This window comes from Uloborus diversus, chromosome 2 (assembly GCF_026930045.1).
Source record: "Uloborus diversus isolate 005 chromosome 2, Udiv.v.3.1, whole genome shotgun sequence".
Lineage (NCBI taxonomy): Eukaryota > Metazoa > Arthropoda > Arachnida > Araneae > Uloboridae > Uloborus > Uloborus diversus.
In genome coordinates, this window is record NC_072732.1 from 91549847 (window position 1) to 91563845 (window position 13999).

The window sequence follows — 13999 nt, forward strand, 5'->3', positions numbered from 1 at the left end:
ATAATCTGCTTTTATCATGACTCACACTGAACGATTGCAGGCAAGTGTTGCAAATTTGCAAAAGATTAAGGAATGACTAAGGACATCAAAAAGTTAAATGATGAATAAATGTTATTAGTTGCGGAACTAATTCCTTTTTTCTTAGAAATAGTTCTTGAAATATCTAAAATACATTGGCAAACTTCGGTTTGGCTTTAAACTTCAGGCTTCACTTTCCCTCTAAGTTCGCAAGTCAGTGCTTGTAGAGTCGGAGTCAGAGTCTAAGGCTGTAAAACTTCGAGGGTGTGAATTTCGCAACCTCTAATACTGCCACGTTGCGAAAAACTCCAGAAACCCAGGAAAACTGTTCCCGCCAGGATTCGAGTCTTGTCCAGTTGCGTGGTAAGCCATTTGAACAACACAGCGGAGGATAAAAATGTATGAAAATAATAAAAATAATTGCGATAAAGTCATTATACATAATGGTCAGAATATAATATCTTGATCTGACATAACTGAAAATATACGAATAGGAGTAAACTCGACGTGTTGAGATCTTCCTTTTACCTACTATGGAAATCACTCTCAAATACACAACTCTACAAACGGTGGAAGTACTTCCCTTTGACTATGAACTCACTTTGAGCACACAGTCATGTTGTTGAATGTCTGACTTTACCAGACAGTCAATTGAGAACCGCCAAAAATCAAAGTCATCACCATCAGTCATTACATGTTGTCCATGCCAATCTTACAATTCAAGCTTTGCCAACTTGACGAACTTATTTGATGGATTAGTAAGATTTTTTACTTGGTCAGTCTTTGAATTTTCCACATCTTCGATCCACAGCGATGTACAATGCTCTAAGTTACTCAAATATAGTGGTTTCTATACGTGACAGTAGAATGCAGACGCTCTTTTTGATGCACCTTCCTCAAAGTGTCGAGGTTTTCCAGGAGTTGAGATGTTGCTAAATTACAACAATTATACTTTTTGCTCATTATTTGTTTCGTAAAAGAAATATTTCGTGGAAAAATGTTCAAACTACTTTCATTACAGCATATGCGCATGTGGAAGATTTAAAACTAACATAAAATTATAATGAATATATTGAATTGATAAAGATTGGAATATAGCTAGGTGGCGTCTACACTGTGCTGAAACTGAGAAATTGCTTTTTAAAGTTTGCGCCTCCATTTGATAAAATTGCTACTTTTTTAGAAATTTAAAAAAAAATTTCCCATTCACATCTGAGCATAAACATTTTTAGCTGAAATAGGTATTAAAGAACCTAATGGTGATGATAACTAAATTTCGCAAAACGTGCAGATAAGATTTTTGTGCTAACACGACAGTATAAACCACCAAATATCTTCGTTTTCAATAAATATTCCAATAAAAAATTAATGAAAGGAATTGCCTTAGAAAAGAGAAAATTCTAATTTTTTGAAAGTAGGTACTTTTGATTTTAAAAGACTCACTGAAAAAAAAAAAAGAAAAAAAAAACGACACCCTGTAATGTCCTAAAATGCTTTTTTATTGAACCATTTTTAACGTTTGGGGTTTTTTCATGTTTTCACCATTTCAAATTGCTTTTTTCCCGCTTAATGTTGATTTAGTACACTTCGTCTTCCTTTTTTTTATCTTGGGGGGAAAGAAGAAAAAAAAAATGACCTATTGTAGCCCTTCAGAAACATGTTTCTTTTCTTCTACTTCTTGTAAACACGCCTTGTGCCCAATCTATCATTAGTGATACACGATCGGTTGTCAAGCTGTGAGACATGGGATAAGAAATCGTTTTGCCATGAATTAATTCACTTAAATGACACATTTTTGTGTTTTATTACGTTCAGAGGTTTAACTAACAGCCCTTTTTGTTTTCAAGCAGTTTTGTCACACTATCGTAACTGATTGCACACATTTTCTACAGAAAACGAAGTTAAGTTAAGGTAATAATAAACGGAAAACAGTTTCATTGTTGATGATTAAAAAAATATATTTAGGAATAAAAATACATTTTCTCGATTTTTTGAAAATAGCAACTGGAAATAAAATCAGATTTAAGTACACTAATAAATAAGATTTTTTAATTTGCAGTTTTTACAAATTTAAATATCCGCACCATGTGAGAATTAAAGAATTATGTTCACAAAAAAAGTTGGTTCTTGTTTCAGAGATATCCCTGTCCAAATGTATTTCACAAACTGTTTCCCCTTTCAAAGCAAGTTGTTTCTGCAGAATTTTCAATCTTAAGCATTTATGTAACTGAGTAGTTTTGCGGTACTAAGCAAGTTAAATAAATAAAAGCGTGATAACTTTAGATTTAAATTTAAAACTACAAATTTATATATATACTACACTGTAAAAAAAACTGTAAATTTTGAAGAATAAATCCGTATTTTTTACAGAAAAAAGCTGTTCGTAATAAAATACAGGATTTCTCTGTTTTTTTGAATCTGTAACCGGTTATAAGCGTTAACTGTTACCATCGTCTCACCGCGTACTTTATTTTTCTTCGAAATTTCGCCCGCCTGTTTGGATTTTGGTTCTCGTGCTCGAGTTTTTTGATCTTATATTTATTTAAAGCGAGTAAGTCTTAAATCGTTTGCAACTTCCATTTCATTGCATCCTAATCAATATTTTATTATTATGTTTTTTTGTCATCTGTTACAGAGGCATATTCGGAAATTTACCTTTGTATACATGTATTTCGTAGTAGTATAGTAAATATTGAAATGTATTTATGAAAGTATAGTTTCATTTTTTAATCTCCATAAAATAACAAATCAGCTTGAATAGATAATTAAAAATACGGAAGATTTCTGTAAAATAAACGGAAGAAAACTGGCGTCCTGGCTGACAGTTTTTTTTCCGTAAATTTTACAGATTTTCTTTACAGTGTAGCCGCCTGCGGCGACCAGCTGGTCCGCCTTTTTACGCCAAGGTTGCCGCCTTCGGCGGCTACTTAAATAAATTTCGTGGCGGTATCAACCAATCTATATCTATAGTATTATTAATTTGAATAGAATAATTTCTAGACCTTACCGTTCTGCGGCGACCAGCTGGTTCGCCTTCTTACGCCATTCGCCATTCTATGCAGGCAGCCACCAACGGCGGCTGTTTGCCTAACTTGTCATCTACCTTTTTACTTCAAGTTTGCCGCCTTCTGCGGCTGTTTAAATAAAATTGACAGCAGTATTAATCAATCCATCTCTATCTTTTTTTGTGCCATTCACATTTTTAAGTTTAGATTGCCGCCTTCGGCGGCTATCTACCCTTACGATCTATCTCTTAACTTTCTTATCCATCTCTATTTATTTTAACCTCCCCGCCCATTTCCTAATAAAAACAAAGATCACTTAAAAATTCGCTTTTTTTTTATTCAAGTAGAGCAAAAAAAAAAAAAAAAAGTTATCCCCAAAATTCCCAGTTGTGTGCAAAAAGTAGCGTTTGACAAAGAAAAAAAATCTCGCTGTTTTTATTGAAATAAATGCGCACAACTATGAAATGTAGCTAATATAGATACAGCAAAACGTCCAGTTTGGGCGGGGGGGGGGGTGAATGGAAAAAGAAATAAATGCAATCCCTAAATAAAACAAAAAAAAAAGAAAGAAAAAAAGCAAGCACTGCCGGAAAAACAGGGGGTCATCACTTCATAAAACGTAAAAGTAAACTATATAGGTACAAAAAATATTTGTGTGGTGCGTATGGTTCGGGGTCTGTGAGGTAAAACGTATTAAAAAGTGCAAAAAAACACATAAAACATGAAATAACTTTTTTTCTAATTAAAATTTCAAAAATCGAAGCCCGAGGTGCACATCTTCGGCAAAAACTGCAACTGTATACCAAATTTCATCTTTTTAGGCCTTACCGTTTTCCCGGGAAGCGCGCCACACACACACACACACAAACATCTTATTTTATTATATGTATAGATTATCAAGAAAGTGAAGTAGGATGAAGATTTTAACTTTAATATGTAGGGGAAAACCGCCTATATTAGACCATTGCTTAAATTGTACCGGTTGCTTAAAATCTAGCGTAAAGATTTATGCTACACTCGGTTAGTGGAAGTACCAAGATTTGTGTCTAAAACCTTTGAGGATGAAGTTTCGTCACATTTCGATCTGCATAACTTGAGTTACGATGTGATTTGTGTTGAAAACGAGTTCGATCTATTTTGAGAACTTTTATCTAGTAGAATAATACTAAAATTTGAATTAAAAAATTTGCTTTTATATAAACACACTTTTAATACACAGTTTCTAATGGGGATGCAAAGTATTTAGATGCACGATTGCGAAACTTGTAGACGAGGTATAGTTAAAAAAAAAAAAAAAGCGTGTTTTCCTTTCTTCGGACTGAAATTTTTTTCCTATATCGAACCGATGGCCTAATTTTAGAATATGCAACGAAGCAAACCTTTTTACTTATCACGTTATAAAATAAGTGATTAGTGTAACTTAATAACGTAGTTGGGATTATTTTGAGCCTATTTCAACTCTAATTCAGAAAATTCATTTTGGCTTTTTTTTTTTTTCAAGCACACTTTCTAGAAGCTGCCACCTATAAAACTCGGTGTTTATCCAATAAGCGTCAATTTCAGTTTTTTTAAAGATAGTTTTTCAATTTGGCTGAAATTTGTGCTCGTTTTCGTTACTTGTTGACTGGCAATTTTTTAATTACAAAAACCGGTAGTCCAGTTTAAGAACATTAAATTCAAACAAAATTGTATTTTTTTAAGGAAAATAATTTAGTGGTGACATTTAAATGCGCATTTAGGATTACTTAAAATATAAATTAAGAGTATTAAAACATTCGCACTGGTTTTAGTTAAGTTAGTTGCTTAGAGGCTTCAACCTCATAAAATAGATTTTTTTTTTCCTTTTTTTTGAAAAATTTGACTGAAATTTGTGCTCGTTAACCATTTTTTTTTAACCTGGTTTCTTTATTAATTACAAGCTACGTTAATGTCTATCATTCTTGGTTTTAGAAGATGTCTTAAAGGGGAAATGTGGTTCTTAGGCGGGAAAAATAAGGGAAAGATCCTTAGCTTTTTGTATGAATGATTATATGGGGCTATGCTATAAACTTGGCACACTAAGTATCGTTTACAGCGCTTTGACGTGGCCTTTTCCAAGCCTCTGTCCACATATTTCAATCGAACCTATAGTACGTGGATGCGAGAACATCTAATGAGGGCCATTACGCAATATAAAATAAGATAACTGTTAGGGGACTCTTGTGGACAAACTGCAAGCGTGGACAATATTCAGTGAATGGATTCTCTAGAAAAGGAGTTTTACCTGTTAGTACATTTGTGTTAAATGACGGCGACTTTGCAGCAACCGAGTCAGAAGTTTGTAGTCCAGATGAAACTACCAAAGTAAACATATTACGTGTTTGGTGTAAGCTGTTCAAGATGCACAAAAACAGTGTACGAATAAAGTTAGTACAAGTTCCGAGGAATCAATAGTTAGTTCTTATCAAGTTATGATCGTCGGTTCTATTGATGATTTTGTTAATGTGGCGCACATATTCCTTTGCATAAAATTACACAAATTCTTTTGCATAAAAATGGATGGCAGAAGATGGAATCATACTTCGGCAAATGTTTTAATGTCATCGCCACAGAAAAAGAACACAGGACAAAAAAAGCTGCAAAGGAAGCAGCAAAAAACGGCACAAAACAACTGGTATAGCAATATTTGCCATAGAGATGAAGTGCAAAACATGAATTAGTGAATGAAATGCCATCAGTGGGTTCATCAACACTGTGCCAAGTTAGCCCAAAGCAAAGGGGGAAAATTTTATCAAAGAAATTCTATTGCAAATCCTGTAAAAAGAATGTTCAATTCAAATGTAAGTTATTATATCATTTACTGTTGCGGTCCAATTTAGGAAGCGCATAGTTCAATATAGGCGCATATATTCCTAAATTGGACTTTTGTAACTTTGTCAAAAAATATTTAAAAAAAAATATCGTCATATTTACAGAAAACGTAAGTACCTATGGCGGTTCATAATTACGTTTAATGCCCTATTATTATTTTTTGCTTCACATTTAGCAACAAGTTCCGTTTGTTTTAGGGGGTCCAATATAAGTGGTCTTCCTCTACAATTATTGGATGCATAAATTACATTTTGCATACATGGATAAGAAACAAGAAGTTCCATTCAGAACTAAACGAACCAACTTTTCCGTGAACCAACAACAACTTTCAAGTATATGATCAATATTTTTAAAATTAGTTAAAATAGCAAACTATTTCAAGCATAATTTTTAATATTTGAAACTGATTTTAAAAATTAAATATCATCTAAAGAACTAGCTGTGTGAAAAATAAATAAACGAACAAATAAAGTAGCAGCACATTTAAAACCAAAAGGAGCTAATAAACTTTTTTTAATTAAAAACAATCTTTAACCGCTTTGAAAAAGAAAAACAAGAATTAAAATTAATAAGCTCAATAAAATAAATGTATCATTTCACAAGAAAAATCGTTTGTTTTTTCCCTGTTGCCAAAATATTTTTTAAAAATGAACAAATGCACTTTCAAAAATAAATAGAAACAATAAAAAGTCAACTTAAAAAAATAAGTTTTCATTGTCGAAAAAAAAAATCGTCTGTACATATCTTAAGGTAGAAACATGTAAAGGACCCCGAATTTCTCCGGCGCTAATGTTAATGGATTTGAACTGTTAAAAATTGAACGGAAAAATGTTCAAATTAAAATGATATTTTCGATACCTGGTTCTTCGCCCTTCAAAGTTTCTTTGACGCAAATTCGCCTCTAAGTTCAGGATTTATATTTGCCTTGAAATTCCCCGTAGGTGCTAATGTTAAGTTTTTTTGAACTGCTTAAATTGTTAAAATCAAAAAGTAAAGTATGGGAATGAGGTGTCCTCTCCGAGATTTTTCGAACGAAAATTCGTTTAAATCGTTCTTTTTACTCAAAAGCTATTGGGGAGGGACGCACAGACAGACAGACAGACTGACAGAGAGTCAGGCAGACAAACGAACAGACATTTCCCCCATTTCGACACCCTACTTTCCAATTTTTAAATTTTCGATACATATAAATTATTTTATTCGGTTTTTACTTTTTTTTTTAATCCGACTGCGCTTGCGCGACGCAAAGGTGGGTAATGTGTTTATGAGTCTATGTATGTATGTACGTTTGTTCCTATGTGGCGTTGTACAGGCTAAACAACTTAGTCAGTTTTAATAATTCTTATGTCAATCGATTTGTTTTGACCTTGGGAGGGTCACTAAACAAGTGACAGTAATCAAAATTCACCATCCCAAAAACCAGTCGCCATCTTGTCAGTTCGGGATCGTGTCGCATGCTTCCTGCGTGCGACAAATCGATAATAAAACTATTTCAATGGAGTAGTTATTCAAAACTACTTGATAAAATTCTAAACTACTGGCCTTATATTTTTTTTCTTTTAAGTTTTTTTTTTTGGTTTTTTACGCAGTCGGGTTTTTTTGTTTTTATTTATTTATTATTTTTTTTAATTTACCCTTTTTAGTTAACTTTCATTGATTTAGTTATTATGATCGTAAGACGGCAAATTTCGCAATCTTGTCATTTTATTGATAAAATTTATATCGTGAGGATTATTAGGTAACTTCCTGTGGTGTGAAATACTGATTATTAATCCCTCTAGGGACCTTACTCGGCTTAAAACTACAGCTGTATTAAAAGCGCTTAAAAGTCGTCAGTCAAATCTTTCTCCCAAAACCAAAAAAGCGTGTCAAGAGAGTACACGTCGCGAAACCCAGACCCCTGAATCACGACAAAAATAAATGCAACATGTTAGAGATAAAAATCGAATTAGTAGACTTAGTAAACAAAAAATTCAGGCAGCGGAAACGCTACCTGCATTTGTCGCACGATGTGTAGCACGCAGGTAGCGTGCAACATGATCCCGAACTGATAATATGGCGACTGGTTGTTGATATGGTGAATTTTGATTTATGTCATGTGTTTAGTGACACTCCCAAGTTTAAGACAAATCGATAGACGTAAGATTTATGAAAATCGGCCATGGGGTTTAGCCTGTACAACGCCACATAGGAACAAACATACATACATAGACTCATAAACACATTACACTCCTATGCGTCGCGCAGGCGCAGTCGGGTAAAAAAGAAGAAGAAGAAGAAATTGATAATGAATCCTTTACAAAGACAATATAGTATTTCTCAATTTTACTGCTGAAAATAACAAAAGCGATCAGAAATAAAATGAAAGAAAAAAAAATAGTAAAACCTGTGAAGTTGACTACCCTTGTAAGTTGACCAATTGTCTAAGTTGACCGCTTTTTCAGGCACGGAATTAGCCCTTATCATATAAATCAATCTTTGTAAGTTGACCACCTGTTTAAGTTGACCACTAAAGTAGTGCACTGAAAGTGGTCAACTTACACAGGTTTCACTGTACTTTGAAAGTGTATGTATCTTTAAGTTCAAAAATTAGATCACTGTATTACCATTGCTGATACGCGATATGCTATTTAGTGGCACGCAAAATACAATCAATAATAGTGGACATAGACAATAAATGAATAAACGCATATTATAGTAAGTCTTTTCCTGTAACAGGTAAAAAATATTATAATTGATAAATACAGTTAAGGTGGTAATATGTGCAGTCGATGATTAGAATCCCGGCTCTCGATATTGTTTATCTTTCAGATAGGACATTTAGATTTATCAGTTAACCATCAGTAAATTTCAAAAAATATTGTTTTTTGAAACAAAGGAAAGGATCGAATAGAAAAAATTTAGTGAAAATATTTAATTATTGTAGGAGAATAAATTCATTGCTTTTTTGAAAGTAATTTTTGTTTTTATTAAAAAGAATTATTAGTAACAAAATGTAACAAAGTAGTAGATAAATATAAAACTTTGAACAAACATATGTAGCTGTATATACCTATATGTTACTCTGAGTTTATTGTTTTGATGACTTTATCTGTCATGAAGTTTATGCATGTTTCAATGGAATTTCACTCATTATGTGATGTGCAAGCATGCTCAACTATAAAATAATTAATGCAAACAAATAAACAGATTTGCAATTTTAAAAAAAATTAAAAATTACGAAGCTTTTTCCCAAAGTGGTACAATTGTGTCAGTTGTACAACCAAGTGGTATGCAAACTAAAACGCGTTGGGAAATGATGTACTAAAGTAATATTTGTAATCTTATATCTGAAAATATTTAAATTCACGAAATATTGCATTGTATGCATTACATACTACAGTGTACATTATTTCTTTAGATTGACCTAAATGATGACTCCAGGTGGCTTTGGCCTAGATTTTTTTTTTTTTTTTTTTTTTTTTTGGAGAGAGACCTTACATTATGTCCACAGCAGAGCAAACTATTTATCTAGAAGAAGACTATACGCTAGAGGAGGCAGCTGTTTCGTTGCTAGGAATATACTTCATTTTAAATTTAAGTTTCCTAGCATCTTCTGGACAATTTGTGGGACTTCTTCAAAACATTTTATTAAAGCACCAATTTTTCGTAAAACCTTCTCTTCCAAACATCTCCTTTCAGTGACTGCTGCTATTTCATAATTTATATAAATGTTATTGTTTTCTTATCTATTTTCTATAATTTGTATTTGAATAAAAAATATTTTACATTATGTACCTGTGTTTTTCTCCAGTTTTAACATCTGTTTAGTTGTCAATTTAAAAAAATCTAACAATTGGTATTGAAATTGCATGGAATGAACAGTAATTATCCAGTACACAATGTCTAAATTTTTGATAAGTCCATACTACATTCAAAATACATAATTACACATAAAAGCTTGAAATTGCTCTATGTTTTATAGCAATTATTACATTAAAAACTGTTATGTTAAAGCAATAAATTTTCATATGGCTTTACATATATAATAAAATATTTGCTTATCGCAAGATATTTACTGAATTTGTTACAATATAACGGAATTCATTTTACACCAAATACGTAGTTTTTAATTAAATGCTCTTGTTTGAAGTATTTCATTTTCGTTGGCCGGATATTTGGAGATAAAATTAAAATTATGCTGTGCATCCTTATAATGTGTTTATATTTAAAAAAATGTTAACAGTTTTGAATTTTAACCAGGGACAAAGTTCTTAAATTGAAATTATTTCCATTAAAAGCTTCCATTAAATCCTTAGTCATGACCAATTAATTACATTTTTTCAGAAAAGCAGTAACTTGAATCCATTATTTTTAAAAAAATAAAATTGCTATTATTCTGAAATGAACTGTTTTGAAAATAGATGTAAAAATGTAGATTACATTTTGAAATAACTTGTTTAATTCCTATTTTCAAATCAGCATTTCCAAAAATTATCTTTTAATTAAAATTTAATGAATGCAATTATGTATATATTTTATTTAATGTAATAAATTCTTAAGGGACACAATTCAATTGTGCCCCAAGAAGTGCAGCAATAAAGTAACACGTGAATAAAATAAGAATCACTCTGTGTCTTCAATATTTAAGGGTACAATATATCTCTAAAATTCAGAGGCAAAAAAAAAAAAAAAAAAGACATTTTTGCCTTTGAATTTTTCAAAGGTACGATGTGCCGCTTTACTTCAGAGGCAAAAAAAAAAAAAAAAAAAAAAAAAAAAAAAAAAAAAAAAAAGACATTTTTGCCTTTGAATTTCCAAAGGTACGATGTGCCTCTTGACTTCAGAGGCAAAAAAAAAAAGGCATTTTTGCCTCTAATCCTAGACAGTTTGCCTCTAAACTTCAGAGGTAAAAATGTTCCAATTTTGCCTTTGAAATCAGAGGTATTGTTTTTAGAATATACTGGCTAATGTAATATCACATATTAGCAGAAGCAAAAACAAAAATAAATCATTATCACATTTCTGTACCTCAGAGCCAAATCGACATAAGTCACATTAGAATTATTTTACAGTAGAGTTAAAAACTTTTTCTCTGGTCCACGCAAAGGATGGGATGCGCGATCTTTTAACCCTGGTAAAAAATTTAAAAGGATTTTTTTTAAAAAGAATCACGTTCACATGGCTCGATGCAGAATCGGCTTCTGCATACAGGGTGTGTGTTTTAAGTAATGAGAATATTTTTGTCCTGACACGGCTATACGCCAGAGGGCACTCTGATCGGTCGGAGTCGGTAGTGGGGCCTTCAACCTTGATAACGCTCTGCTCGTCAATCGCCTGCTGGCTTTGGTTGAGGCAGGATCAGGCGTGGCGTAAACGTCTTCACAAAAGTGTGTGCAAGTTGAAAATGCAACAAAGCATTGGACAGCATTACCGCAATCAAATCTTGCATTCGCCTTGGAAAATTGATTGCATCAACGCTGGAAATGATTCAGTAAGTGTACAGAAGGGAAAGTTTATCACAAACTCAAGTTTTTAGAGTTCGAGAGAGCGTGGAGGAGGAGCCCCGTGCAGGTCGCTTATCAACGGCAGAAAACGAGCAAAGTGTGCGACATTTGCTGAACACGGACCAACATTAAAGTGTTTTCATGATTGCAGAACAGCTAGGAATGGATGCAATGGTTGTGCACAAAATCATCATTGAGGATCTTGGGATGAGGAAGATTTGCGCCAAACTCGTGCTTCGTGATTGCCAAGAACATGACAAAAAATGGCATCGTAACAGTTCCATAGTGTCCCTACAGCCCTGACCTTGCCCCAACAGACTTTTTCCTCTTCGTCATAGTGAAACCTGCTCTCAAAGGGAGCCACCACGGGACCCTGGATGATTTCAAAAAGGTTTGCAAGAATGCTCAGAAGGATGTTTTGGTTGGTGACTTCCAGGGAGCGCACAAAGCGTGGAAACGTAGCCTGCAGAAGTTTGTTAATGCTCAAGGAGCACATTTTGAAAATTACTAAAGTTATGCAGCAATATGTCTAATAAATTTTTTTTGTGTACTTATTCTTATTACTTAAAATACGCACCCTGTACAATGGCATAATAAACAGAAAATTGCAATTTTTGGACCCACGTCACTCTGGCTCTGAGTTACTACAGATTTGATAAACTGGGCATTACAAGACAAGTAATTGACGGTAGGAAGCTGTTCAAAGTACTCCATCTTCCACTATTCGCAACTCCAGAGCTCGAATACGCTACCTTGCGGTGATTAATAATACTAAAAAAACAGGTAAAACATTCCATTTCACGTGTTTTCTTTGAGGTAAATTACAGGCTTCAGACAGTTTGTGGTGTAACATAATTTCAGACGAATAGAAAAGAAAGCTTTCCACAAACGCGAGGAAAAACTAGTGTCATTCATAAGGCGTCAAAGCAAGTTATAAGTTACGGCATTTGCTTGTTTTACCTTTTCATCCGCCATTAGACAGTGGCTGCTGCGCCCCCTGTAGTTCATTGGAGTTGCGAATCGTCTGTCACGTTTTCATTTGATTGCTCCTTACTTAAAATTTCAGACACATATTTGAATTTTAAAAGTTATCAAAAACTAACGTTTTATCTGAAAAGTAAAAATAAATCCTAGCATGAATATCAGAAACAAGACCTTTTATATATAGAACTGTGATTCGCTATTTCTCTTATGTGTTGAAAAATTCAAAAACATCCATGTACACTGTAAGCATAGACAACAGATTAAAGAAGAAATGCTGAAGCTTGTTTATTGTTTCGATTTATCAAGCGCTCAAAGTTACGAAATGTTGTCGAAAATACTTTCTGTCAGTCTGAAAATACTGAAAAAGTGCGTCTTAGAAGCAAAGAAAAAAAGAAAAATTCTTGAAATTAGTTCTTTTACAAACTCGGTAACTAATCAAGTGTAATTGGTTGGATAATCATTTATCAGGAATAAGTGTTGCGAAGCAAATTTAAAGGAATGGACTTTTTTACCCGAACCAACAGCTTCTGAAGCTTAATTATTTTACGCCTGGGAGGAATGGAAGTTTTTCACTTAACAGGGTATTGGAAGTTTTAATTTCTTTCAGTCTTCTCTAATAGAAAAATGGTTCCCTCATTTGTTAGCAAGATATTAAATCAATTTTTGGAACTTAGTGTATTGCAGGTATTTTTCTCCGAAATATTTCTCGAAAAATAGAAAGTTCTCTCGGACTTAATTACACACATAAAATTCAGACGCTCGCTACTTATGAAGTAACGGCAAAACGTCATCCAGGTTAACAAACGAGTTTAGGGATAGTAAATTGGTTCAGTGCTATACTATAAATTGTTCTTCAGGGAGATATTTGAATTTGCTTTAATTACTAAATAAATAAATTAGTTGAAATGCGTCAAAATTAATAAGAACATAATTGTAATTTTCGTTTCATCAGCAAGGTAATGAATAAAATACGATGCGTAATCAAGCTCCAATTTGAAAATTCCCGACACATAAATTTACGTAATAACAACTTTTAGAGAAATGAACACTTGAAATAGCGATTTCATCTAAAAAACAGTGAAGCAAGTAAAAATGTGACAACGTGTATGCATGTACAACTAAAAGTAAATGAAAAGAGTTAAAAATTTTTTTATTTACTTTTGTTTTTACGTGTAAACACGTTGTTACATTTTTACCCATTTCATTGCAAAAAGTATTCGACTACTTTTTTACAACAGTGAAGTAACTATACTAATCTATACATATAATAAAATAAGATGTTTGTGCGTGTGTGTGTGGCGCGCTTCCCGGGAAAACGGTAAGGCCTAGAAAGATGAAATTTGGTATACGGGTACAGTTTTGGCCGAAGATGTGCATTTTGAAGATTGAGCAATTTTTGTATTTTTTATTAATTTTTGAAAAAACCTTTAATTTGCATTTTTTTCTGGGTTTTATTTTTTCTAATATCATCCTGCGAGAAGAATCAAAGCCTCATTTCTGAAATTTACGTTAGTAATAGTAAAAACATTTCGCCCTCTTCAGAAAAAAAAATGTTCTGAAAAATACGCAATAGGTTTTTTTTTACAATTTTTTTAATGATGAACACATCATGTCTTTACATGCATCGGTCGAAAAAAGCGTTCTTCAATCTTTTAT